Raw genomic sequence first — 13,263 nt, forward strand, 5'->3', positions numbered from 1 at the left:
ACTTTGGGAGTGTTCCTCCCTCTGCTATATTTTTGAAGAATTTGAGAGAGATAGGTTTTAGCTCTTCTCTAAATGTTTGATAGAATTCGCCTGTGAAGCCATCTGGTCTTGGGCTTTTGTTTGTCGGAAGATTTTAAATCGTAGTTTCAATTTCAGTGCTTGTGATTCGTCTGTTTATAGTTCTTCCAGGTTGTCCATTTTATTGGCATATAGTTCTTTGTAGTAATCTGTCAGGATCCTTTGTTTTTCTGCAGTGTCAGGTGTTATTCTCCTTTTTCATTTCTAATTCTGTTGATTTGAGTCTTCTTCCTTTTTTTCTTGATGAGTCTGGCTAATGGTTTATCAATTTTGTTTATCTTCTCAAAGATCCAGCTTTTAGTTTTATTGATCTTTGCTATTGCTTCCTTAATTTCTTTTTCACTTATTTGTGATGTGAACTTTATGATTTCTTTCCTTCTGCTAACTTTGGGGATATTTTGTCCTTCTTTCTCTAATTGTTTTAGGTGTAAGGTTAGGTTGTTTGAGTTGTTTCTTGTTTTTTTGAGGTGGGATTGTATTACTATAAACTTCCCTCTTAGAACTGCTTTTGCTGCATCCCATAGGTTTTGAGTTCATGTTTTCATTGTCATTTGTTCCTAGGTATTTTTTGATTTCCTCTTTGATTTCTTCAGTGATCTCTTGGTTATTTAGTAGTGTATTGTTTAGCCTCCATGTGTTTGTATTTTTTACAGATTTTTTTCCTGTAGTTGATATCTAGTCTCATAGCACTGCTGTCGGAAAAGATACTTGATACAATTTCAATTTTCTTAAATTTACCAAGGCTTGATTTGTGACTCAAGATATGATCTATCATGGAAAATGTTCAATGAGCACTTGAGAAGAAAGTGTATTCTGTTGTTTTTGAATGGAATGTCTTTTAAATATCAATTAAGTCCATCTTGTTTAATGTATCATTTAAAGCTTGTGTTTCCTTACTTAGTTTCATTTTGGATGATCTGTCCATTGGTGAAAGTGAGGTGTTAAAGTCCCCTACTATGATTGTGTTATAGTTTATATCCCCTTTTATGGCTGTTAGCATTTGCCTTATGTATTGAGGTGTTGGGTGCATAAATATTTACAACTGTTATATCTTCTTCTTGCATTGATCCCTTGATCATTATGTAGTGTCCTTCTTTGTCTCTTGTAATAGTCTTTATTTTCAAGTTTATTTTGTCTGAAATGAGAATTGCTACTCCAGCTTTCTTTTGATTTCCATTTGCATGAATATCTTTTACCATCCCCTCATTTTCAGTCTGTATGTGTCCCTAGGTCTGAAGTGGGTCTCTTGTAGACAGCATATATATGGATCTTGTTTTTGTATCCATTCAGCCAGTCTATGTCTTTTGGTTGGAGCATTTAATCTATTTATGTTTAAGGTAATTATCAATATGTTATGTTCCTATTACCATTTTCTTAATTGTTTTGGCTTTGTTTTTGTAGGTCTTTTCCTTCCTTTGTTTTTGTTGCCTAGAGAAGTTCCTTTATCATTTGTTGTAAAGCTGGTTTGGTGGTGCTGAATTCTCTTAGCTTTTGCTTGTCTGTAAAGGTTTTAATTTTTCCGTCAAATCTGAATGTGATCCTTGTTGGGTAGAGTAATCTTGGTTGTAGGCTTTTCCCTTTCATCACTTTAAATATGTCCTGCCAGTCTCTTCTGGCTTGCAGAGTTTCTGCTGAAAGATCAGCTGTTAACCTTATGGGGATTCCCTTGTATGTTATTTGTTGTTTTTCCCTTGCTGCTTTTAATATTTTTTCTTTGTATTAATTTTTGATAGTTTGATTAATATGGGTCTTGGCGTGTTTCTCCTTGGATTTATCCTGTGTGGGACTCTGTGTTTCCTGGACTTGATTGACTATTTCCTTTCCCATGTTAGGGAAGTTTTCAACTATAATCTCTTCAAATATTTTCTCATACCCTTTCTTTTTCTCTTCTTCTTCTGAGACCTCTATAATTTGAATGTTGGTGTGTTTAATGTTGTCCCAGAGGTCCTGAGACTGTCTTCAGTTCTTTTCCTTCTTTTTTCTTTATTCTGGTCTGCAGTAGTTATTTCCAGTATTTTATCTTCCAGGTCAGTTATCCATTCTTCTACCTCAGTTATTCTGCTATTGATCCCTTCTAGAGAATTTTAAATTTCATTTATTGTGTTATTCATCATTATTTGTTTGCTCTTTAGTTCTTTGAGGTCCTTGTTAAACGTTTCTTGTATTTTCTCCATTCTGTTTTCAAGATTTTGGATCATCTTTACTATCATTACTCTGAATTCTTTTTCAGATAGACTGCCTATTTCTTCTACATTTGTTAGGTCTGGTGGATTTTTACCTTGCTCCTTCATCTGCTGCATATTTCTCTGTCTTCTCATTTTGTTTAACTTACTGGGTTTGGGGTCTCCTTTTCGCAGGTTGCAGGTTCGTAGTTTCTGTTGTTTTTGGCATCTGCCCTCAGTGGGTAAGGTTGGTTTAGTGGCTTGCATAGGCTTCCTGGTGGAGGGGACTAGTGCCAGAGTTCTGGTGGATGAGGCTGGATCTTGTCTTTCTGGTGGGTAGGACTGTGTCCGGTGGTATGTTTTGGGGTGTTTGTGACCTTATTATGATTTTAGGCAGCCTCTCTGCTAATGGGTGGTGTTATGTTCCTGTCTTGCTAGTTTTTTGCCAGGGTGTCCAGCACTGTGGCTTGCTGGTCATTGAGTGGAGCTGGGTCTTTTTGCTGAGATAGAGATCTCTCGAGAGCTCTCACCGTTTGATATTATGTGGAGCTGGGAGGTCTCTGGTGGACCAATGTCCTGAACTTGGCTCTCCCACCTCAGAGGCACAGGCTTGACACCCAGCTGGAGCACCAAGACCTTGTCAGCCACACAGTTCAGAAGAAAAGAGAGAATGAAAAAAAAATTATATAAAATAGTCATTAAAATAAAAAAATATTAAAAATAAAAAAGCAAAAAGTAATAAAAAAAAATAGAAAGAAAGAAGGGAGCAACCAAACCAAAAAACAAATCCACTAATGATGACAAGTGCTAAAAACTATACTAAAAAAAAAGGACAGAACCCTAGGACAAATGGTAAAAGCAAAGCTATACAGACAAAATCATACAAAGAAGCATACTCATGCACACTCACAGAAAGAGAAAAGGGAAAAAAAAATCTATAAATTAAAAAAAAAAAGGAAGAGAGCAACCAAATCAATAAACAAATCTACCAATGATAATAAACTCTAAATACTATACTAAGATAAACATAAAAGCAGAAACAAATTAGATGCAGAAAGCGAACCCCAAGTCTACAGTTGCTCCCAAAGTCCACTGCCTCTAATTTGGGACGATTTGTTGTCTATTCAGGTCTTCCAGAGATTCAGGGTATGTGAAGTTGATGGTGGAGATTTAATCTGCTGCTAATGAGGCCCCTGGGAGAAATTTCCATTTCTCTTCTTTGTTCACACAAACTCCTGGTATTCAGCTTTGTATTTAGCCCTGCCTCTGCATGTTGGTTGCCTATGGGTGTCTGTTCCCGCCCAGACATGAGGGGTTAAAGTAGCAGCTGATTCGGGGGCTCTGGCTCACTCAGCCAGGGAGAGGGAGGGGTATGGAATGCCGGGCGAGTCTGCAGCTGCAGAGGCCAGCATGACGTTGCACCAGCCTGAGGTGCACCGTGCGTTCTCCCGGGGAAGTTGTTCCTGGATTACGGGACCCTGGCAGTGGTGGGCTGCACAGGCTCCTGGGAGGGGAGGTGTGGAGAGTGACCTGTGCTTGCACACAGGCTTCTTGGTGGCCTCAGCAGCAGCCTTTGCATTTCATGCCCGTCTCTGGTGTCCGCGGTGATAGCTGCGACTCGCGCCTGTCTCTGGAGCTCGTTTAGGCGGTGCTCTGAATCCCCTCTCCTCGTGTACCCTGAAACAATGGTCTCTTGCCTCTTAGGCAGTTCTAGACTTTTTCCCGGACTCCCTCCCGGCTAGCTGTGGCATACTCGCCCCCTTCAGGCTGTGTTCACTCAGCCAACCCCAGTCCTCTCCCTGGGGTCTTACCTCTGAAGTCCGAGCCTCAGCTCCCAGCCCCTGCCCGCCCCAGTGGGTGAGCAGACAAGCCTCTCGGGCTGGTGAGTGCTGGTCAGCACTGATCCTCTGTGTGGGAATCTCTCCATTTTGCCCTCCGCACCGCTGTTGCTGCGCTCTCCTCCGTGGCTCCGAAGCTTCCCCCCACCCCGCCACCCCCAGTCTCTGCCCACGAAGGAGCTTCCTAGTGTGTGGAAACCTTTCCTCCTTCACAGCTCCCTCCCAGAGGTGCAGGTTCTGTCCTTATTCTTTTGTCTCTGTTTTTTCTTTTTTCTTTTACCCTACCCAGGTATGTGGGGAGTTTCTTGCTTTTTGGTAAGTCTGAGGTCTTCTGCCAGCATTCAGTAGGTGTTCTGTAGGAGTTGTTCCACATGTAGATGTATTTCTGATATATTTGTGGGGAGGAAGGTGATCTCCACGTCTTATTCCTCCACCATCTTGAAGGTCTCCTGGGTTTAAATTTTAATCTTTGCTTTCTATTTCCTCTTTTTGTTCTATGCTATTTTCCTCTTCTTCACTTATTGTTTTAGATTGATTTAATGTTTTTCATTATTCCATTTTGCCCTTTGTTAGCTTGATATTTGCACATCCTCTTACTATGTTTGTTTAGAAATTACCATATCTATCCTCAACTTATCAAAATCAACTTTGCTAGTTGAAACTCTGACTCATTGTTCATACCTGACATTCACAGTTTTGTAGGTTTTACTGCTATCAGTAGCTTATGTCAATTCTTTCCTTGTTTTCATTACTTTTTTCTTTTTACTTGTGCAGAGCTGACCAATGATCTTACAGAGACCTTAAAAGCAGGAAGGGGTAATGGTGAGAATAGTGAGCTTGGAGGTCAGCGGAGGTATCATCACGGAACCAAAGAAACTATTTTTGATTTGGTGGGTTTTTGTGACATCACTTTTTCCTTTGCTCCAGTTATGTTTCCTTTAGAATTTCTCAGCCTTCGGTTCTTTGCCACTGACCTTCCTATAACCCTCCTTCCATCTCTGTCCTTCCTGCTGTCTCCTACTGTTCCTTTCTCTAGCTCTGTATTAGTTTACTAAGTCTACAGTCTACTATAACAAAGTACCACAGTCTTGGTGGCTTAAAAACAAATTTATTGTCTTACTGTTCTGGAAGCCAGAAGTCTGAAATCAAGGTGTTGGTAGGGCTGTGCTTCTTCAGAAGGCTCTAGGGAAGAATACTTCCTTGTCTCATTCTAGCTTCTGGTGGTTGCCAGCAATCCTTGGCATTTCTTGTCTTGTAGAAATATCACTCCAGTCTCTGCCTCCATGCTTATATGATGTTTTCCTCTGTGCTTTCATGTGGCATTCTCCTCTTCATGCGTGTATGTTCAGAATTTACCTCTTCAGGATACCAGTTATTTGTTTAGAGCCCACCCTAATCCAGTATGACCTCATCTTAACTTGGTTACTTTTGCAAAGACCCTATTACCAAATAAGGTCACACTCTGAGGTTCCAGGGAGACATGAATTTTGGGGGAACACTATCCAACCCACTAAAAACTCATTACCCTATTGTGCAGTAAACGTAGCACTGGCCTAAAAATTAGAATAGTCCTAGGTACTAATTCTGCCGGTGCTACTAATTTTATGGGTGCAGACTTTGGAATTCACAAGCAGAGGTACAAATCTCAGCTGTCACTTAAACTCACTGAGTCTCAGTGTCTTCATCTGTAAACTGAGGATAATTATACCTATGTTTTAGGTTGGACTAAATAAAATCATGCTTTTTAAGTGCCTGGCATAGTGCTTAGCATATTGTAGGTGCTTAACAAATGTTTGTTTTCTCCTATCCATTTCTTCTTATTTTCTCCACAGTAAAATTGTGAGTTTATTTTTAAGATAGTTCCAGCTTCAAAGTTATGACAGCTCCTTTAAACTATTTCTTCTTCATACTCTGCCTTACCCATTTCTCTCCTCCCTTTTCTTTTTGTCAGTTTAGCCCCTTCATTCCAGTGTTTTGTTCCCCCCACTCCCATTTTCTTCCTAATTCTCTTCTTTCCAGTTTTATTCCTTGTGGCTAGGATGACATTTATCTGCTTTGCCCAGTAACAGTCCTAGTTTATGCCTGTTGTACCAGTGTAATTATTGATAATGTCCCCTTTCATTCTCATAGTGCTCTGGTTTGGATGATGAGTTATATGGTCACCCTGCTTAGAGTGTTCTCATAGTACTTGGACCTTCCTCTATCATTGCATGATCCGCAATGTATCATGTACATTTTAATTGTTTTGTGGGTCTCTTTGGCAGGATTGAGAGCAGCAATTGGGAATGATTTTCTGTGTTTCCCCAAAGTCTAGCACGTTCCTGGCTCATGGGGGCTGGTGCTCAGCAATGTTTGTTGGACATATGAATGTTCTTGAAAACTTGCTTCTTTCTGTGTATAGCAGGTGCTCAATAAATAATCTTTAAATTGAAGTAGATTGCTGCCCTTTATGAAAGTGAAAAATGAACCCAATAAGAACACTGCTCCTCTCTCCGCCTTCCTTTATTTGTTGTCATTAGCTTAGAGATCTCACTTTACTTCCAGATTTGTGACTCATTTCTTCTTCTTGCCTCACGCTTAGCTATTTTGATTCTTTGAAAACTGGAGTTATCCTTTTCATGACTCCCGTGGGTGCCGTGGTGACCTGCTTTCCAGTTGCTGCGTGTTTTAGGCAAGTGTACCTCCATGATTAAAATCTCACCACCTGCCTGGGCTCCTGAGGCTTTCTCTGTTCTGTTGTCTGTTTCAGAAGCACTTTATCTGCCATCTTGTTTCTAGCTTTGAGGCCACACCTTCTGTTGATTGCTTCATCTTGTCGCTGTGTCTATACAAGCAAAATTAGGTGGATAATCAAATCAATGATGGGTTTAATTCAGACCTCAAAGTCACTTTTGCCTGACACTTTTTCCTGTTGCTTTCGGCTCAGGGCCTCAGCACACCACCCCACTTTTTGTTTGTGGGTTGGGATCTTCTATGCCATGGGAATATTTTCTGGGCCTTGTCATTTAGTTCAAATGGTGGAAAACATTTCCCCTCTTCAGGAATTATGAAATTGAATCCACCTGGATTGAGTAAATGGATTGCGCTTCTTGCTAATGGCTGAAAATTGGCACTTACTCAGTTTTCAAGAAACAATTATTGCAAATTTACTAAGTATAAATAATGATACCAATAATTTTTGACTTTGAGAGTTTTATAGAGGCTGTGACGGTGTGCTGCTCAAATCAACTTTCATAAGAACCTCCTGCAAAGAGTGTGGTTCATCCATAGTCTCCAGCTGCAGCACCTTTGGGGTCAGCCCCTGTTTTCACACTGCCAGGCCTCACTCTTCTCGGGCTTCTCTCAGCTGGTGACTGAGTGCGGCCATTTCTGCCCAACATGGGACACCTCTAACGGGTAATCTTTGCTTAAGGACTCCCAGTCGGTCTGGCTTAGACTTTCTCAAAGGTGTACTTCAGTCTGACCTTCCTATTACCCTGTCTTTTTTCTTGTCTCCTCTTCTTTCCCAAGTGTCAGACCTGCATCATGGTCTGAAGACTCTCCCCATTATGCCTGCTGCCTCTTCTCTTAATTCTTCACGGGTATTTCTTCCAAGAAATCTCCTGCATGACTTGGCACCTGTTTCTTGGAAGAATCAAGCCAACACAAGTTCCTAATCTGGTAGTGTAGACGAAACGAACGTGTGGACAAATAATGCAGAATACTCTTCATTCCATTCCTCTCCAACAGTAAGTGGTAGGATTAAAGTACAGTAGGGACATAGAATCTTAGATTTAAAAGATGTACATTTCCCATAGTGTATTATTTCCTTGACAGCAAGGACCATGACCAATATAATTCATTGTTCAGTTTCTAGGACACCTGTCATAGGTGATTAAAAAAAAAAAAGCACTTAAGAGGAGAAAAATAATAGTAGAAGAAGAGAAAATAATAGTGGAAGTAGTAATAATAATATTTTAATGCAGCTCAATATCAAAAAAACAAACAACCCAATCAAAAAATGGGAGGAAGACCTAAATGGACATTTCTCCAAAGAAGATATACAGATGGCCAAGACGCACATGAAAAGATGCTTAATATCACTGATTATTAGAGAAATGCATATCAAATCTACAATGAGGTATCACCTCACACCGGTCAGAATGGCCACCATCAAAAAATCTACAAACAATAGTTGCTGGAGAGGGTGTAGAGAAAAGGGAATCCTCATACACTGTTGGTGGGAATGTAAATTGATACAGCCACTATGGAGAACAGTATGGGAGTTCCTTTAAAAACTAAAAATAGAACTACCATTCGACCCAGCAGTCCCACTACTGGGCATACACCCAGAGAAAACCATAATTCAAAGAGACACATGCACCCCAATATTCGCTGCAGCACTATTTACAATAGCCGGGTCATGGAAGCAACCTAAATGTCCATCAACAGAGGAATGGGTAAAGAAGATGTGGTACATACATACAATGGAATATTAAAAGCTGTAAAAAGGAACGAAATTGGGTCATTTGTAGAGACGTGGATGGAGCTAGAGTCTGTCATACAGTGTGAAGTAAGTCAGAAAGAGGAGAACAAATATATATTAACGCATATATGTGGAATCTAGAAAAATGGTACAGGTGAGCCTGTTTTCAAGGCAGAAACAGAGACACAGACATAGAGAACAAACGTGGACACCAAGGCTGGAAGGGGAGGTGTGGGATGAATTGGGAGATTGGGATTGACATATATACACTATTGACACTATGTATAAAATAGATAACTAATGAGAACTTACTGTATAGCACAGGGAGCTCTACTCAATGATCTGATGACCTAAATGGGAAGGAAATCCAAAAAAGGGGATATATGTATATCTGTAGCTGATTCACTTTGCTGTACAGGAGAAACTAACACAACATTGTAAAGCAACTATACTCCAATTAAAAGAAATATATTTTGAGGGCTCTCCTTATGCCAGGCATTAGTTACTTCATATAATTTTTTCTAGTCCTCATAACAACCTCGCGAAGAATATATTGTTGTCATGCTCATTTTGTAGATGAGGAAAATGAAAATAGGGTAGTTAAATAGATGGCTCAAGGTCAACCTAGAGCTAGTGAATTACTTTGCCAGGGTTTGGATTCAGAGTCCTCTGAAGCCCTCGAGTTTCTCGTGATATCCTGCTCAGTCTTTGGGGTGATCTTAGGCCAGACCTTAATCAACCTGGAAAGTTTGAGCAGTGTTCCTTCCTATGGGTTGGAGATAGGCTAGACCAGAGTCTTGGTCTATGAGTTATATATTCTCACCATTTAGTGTGGTATTTTAAAGGAATTTTTAGAAAATAAAAGTAATGTCTTTAAGATGGCTTTCCCCTTTCTTATTAGATTCTGTGGTCTAGGGTTGTGGAGAAAGAGAGTAGCACAGAAAGAAGCCAGGCACAAAAGACAACATATTGTATGATTGCATCTATATAAAATGTCCAGAATAGGCAAATCCATAGACATAATAGATTAGTGGTTGTCAGGAGCTGAGGGGAGGGGAGGATGGGAAGTGACTGCTAATGTGTGTGGAGTTTCATTTTTTGGGTGATGAAAATGTTCTGAAATTAGATGGTAGTGATTGTTGTACAACTACTTTGAATATATTAAAAACCACTGAATTATATGTATACTTTATTTTTTTAGATTTTTTTTTACAATCTACCATTTATTATCCTATAATTTCATAAGAGAAAGGACATTTTCATTTTAAAACAGAATAAAGGACAGTCCTTCACATGAATAAATTGAACATTATGGAAAACACACTTTTTAAAAAATTATTTTAGATGAATGCTGGGGATTTCTTTTTTTTTTTTTTTTAAATCAAAAGCCATTTTCAACCATACTGTTCATCTTCCCCCGGCGTCCCCATGCTTCTGACATTTCCGAATGTAATAATGTCATAGCCGGCAGTCAGTCTCCACACCTCGCCTGGATAACGATGTATTCTGATCACTTTCGTTGTCTGGATGGGGTGGTTAAATACTACAGGCCTCTCTTCATACTGTTATTAATTTCTGACTCCCTGGCGAAAGCATTTCCATGAGAATCAAGGACTTCCCGTCTTTTAATTTTTAGGAATCCGAGGTCATGGGGGACCATGGGGGAGATCCTCGTTCATCCTAAGCTTTTGAGACAGAAACAAAAGAAGGCGGTGGTGATGGAACCCGAGGACAGGGTAGAAGGGGCATTGGGCAGTGGAGACCCCAGCCCGAGGGATGGAGGGTGGGAGGCTGGGTCAGTAGAGGGCAGGCTGAGAGTCTTGTGCTTTTGGAGGGAAACAAAAAGGGGAGAACAAACGAACACACTTAAGGCATCTGCCATGTGGTAGGCGCTGTGCTCAGTGATTGGCATTCATATTTCAGGAACTATGTGTGGGAGCTTATGGATTGGCATGGATGCCTCTCCTGAAGTCCTGACTCTTCCTTATTCATAGCACCTCATTTTGTTCAGAGTTCTCCACGGTGCTGTACAGTCATGGTCTTCCCCCAGGCCAACCACTGTGACTCTATTTCCCTTACTAGGTATTGGCATAGAAATAGCCATGTGAAGCAGGTTCTGGACCATGAGACAAAAGGGGAAGTCTGCTGAAGGAAGAGGAATTCTGGGAAAATAAGAGAAATATAAGAAACACTGTTTTCTCTTTTGCTGGGTACTGCCAGGTCTGGATGTGATGCCTGGAACTGCAGCAGCCATTTTGTGACCGTGAAGGAGCTTGGTGGAACAGAAAGATGAAAAGGACATGCGTCCTTGATGATACAATTGTGCTACTGAGTTAATGAACCCTGGAGCTACCCTACCATAGGGTTTCTTATGATTGTTTGAGATAATCAATTTTTTTCTCATTTATACCAATGAGTCAGTGTTTCCTATTACCATGCCAAAATCATGAAGATACAAGAACAAATTTTTCTGACTATTTTACAGATGAAAAAACTGAGACCCAATGACATACACATGTTTGCTTAAGTACACATAGCCTGGATGTGGTGGACTCAGTATTTGAACCCTCTGTCTTAGAAGGAGACCCCTGCTGCGGGGCGGGGGGGCAGAATTATTTAAAAAATTTTTATTGGAGTATAGTTGCTTTACAATGTTGTGTTAGTTTCTATTGTACAGCAAAGTGAATCAGCTATACGTATACATATATACCCTCTTTTTTGGATTTCCTTCCCATTTAGGTCATCAGATCATTGAGTAGAGCTCCCTGTGCTATACAGTAAGTTCTCATTAGTTATCTATTTTATACATAGTGTCAATAGTGTACATATGTCAATCCCAATCTCCCAATTCATCCCACTCCCCCTTTCCCCACTTGGTGTCCATATGTTTGTTCTCTACGTCTGTTCTCTATGTCTGCCTTGCAAACAAGTTCATCTGTACCATTTTTCTAGATTCCACATATATGTGTTAATATATGATATTCGTTTTCCTCTTTCTGACTTTCTGCATTCTGTATGACAATCTCTAAGTCCACCCACGTCTCTACAAATGACCCAATTTCGTTCCTTTTTATGGCTGAGTAATATTATATTGTATATATGTACCACATCTTCTTTATCCACTCCTCTGTTGATGGACATTTAGTTTGCTTCCATGACCCGGCTATTGTAAATAGTGCTGCAGTGAACATTAGGGTGCATGTGTCTCTTTGAATTATGGTTTTCTCTGGGTATATGCCCAGTAGTGGGATTGCTGGGTCATACGGTAATTCTATTTTTAGTTTTTTAAGGAACCTCCATACTGTTCTCCATAGTGGCTGTATCAATTTACATTCCCACCAACAGTGCAAGAGGGTTCCCTTTTCTCCACACCCTCTCCAGCATTTATTGTTTGTAGATTTTTTGACGATGGCCATTCTGACCCGTGTGAGATGATATCGCATTGTAATTTTGATTTGCATTTCTCTAATGATTAGTGATGTTGAGCATCCTTTCATGTGTTTGTTGGCCATCTGTATATGTTCTTTGGAGAAATGTCCATTTAGGTCTTCCGTCCATTTTTGGATTGGGTTGTTTTTTTTTGATATTGAGCTGCATGAGCTGTTTGTATATTTAGAGATTAATCCTTTGTCAGTTGCTTCTTTTGCAAATATTTTCTCCCATTCTGAGGGTTGTCTTTTGGTCTGGTTTATGGTTTCCTATGCTGTGCAAAAACTTTTAAGTTTCATTAGGTCCCATTTGTATATTTTTGTTTTTATTTCCATTTCTCTAGCAGGTAGGTCAAAAAAGGATCTATATATTCATTTCTTCACTGCATCTGTTCACTTTCAGTATGTGTGTGTCATTAGATCTGAAGTGAATCTCTTATAGGCAGCATATATATGGGTCTTGTTTTTTGTATCCAGTCAGCCACTCTATGTCTTTTTTTAAAAAAAAAATTATTTATTTATTTTGGCTGCACCGGGTCTTAGTTGCAGCATGTGAGCTCTTAGTTGTGGCATGCGGGATCTTTAACTGTGGCATGCAGACTATCAGTTGCAGCATGCATGCAGGATTTAGTTCCCCAACCAGGGATTGAACCCAGCCCCCCTGCATTGGGAGAATGGAGTCTTACCCACTGGACTGCCAGAGAAGTCCCAGCCACTCTATGTCTTTTGATTGGAGCATTTGGTCCATTTACATTTAAAGTAATTATTGATTGGTTAGTACTTCCGCCATTTTGTTACTTCTGGTCATTTTTGCAGCTCTTCTCTGTTCCTTTCTTCTTTTAGTCTCTTCCTTGTGGTTTAAGATTTTCTTAAGTGTTATATTTTGATTTCTTTCTCTTTATTTTTTGGGTACTTACTGTAGGTTTTTGGTTTGTTGTTACCATGAAGTTCATATCTACCTACCTATCTATCTATCTATCTATCTATCTATCTATCTATCTATCTATCTATCTATTCCCTCTAGTGTTTAAGTTGATAGTCACTTAAGTTTCAATGCATTCTAGAAGCACTTCATTTTCCCTTCCCAACTCCCAGGTTTTTGTTTTTGATGTCATATTCTACATCTTTTTATTTTGTGTATCTGTTAACTACTTATTGTAGTTAAAGTTGATGTTATGATTTTTGTTTTTTGTCTTTTAATCTTCATACTGGCTTTTTAAGTGATCAATTCAATGCCTTTACTGTATATTTGCCTTTACCAGTGAGATTTTTTCTTTCATATATTTTTGTAT

The 13,263-nt window shown here is 39.7% G+C and overlaps 1 protein-coding gene across 19 annotated transcripts in view; it reads left to right on the top strand.

The window, feature by feature from the left end:
* NFKBIZ (NFKB inhibitor zeta) overlaps positions 1-13,263 on the top strand; it is a 154,275-nt gene that overhangs the window by 118,356 nt on the left and 22,656 nt on the right. The window contains exon 13 of one of the 19 annotated variants that reach the window (XR_014244713.1): positions 11,283-11,320. The exons of the other annotated variants lie outside the window; for them this stretch is intronic. The gene's annotated coding sequence lies outside the window, so the exon portion shown is untranslated. The remainder of the gene's footprint in view (positions 1-11,282; positions 11,321-13,263) is intronic. 19 annotated transcript variants of the gene reach the window in all.

The sequence above is a fragment of the Balaenoptera borealis genome (genome assembly GCF_965194805.1).
Source record: "Balaenoptera borealis genome assembly, chromosome: 5".
Taxonomy (NCBI): Eukaryota; Metazoa; Chordata; class Mammalia; order Artiodactyla; family Balaenopteridae; genus Balaenoptera; species Balaenoptera borealis.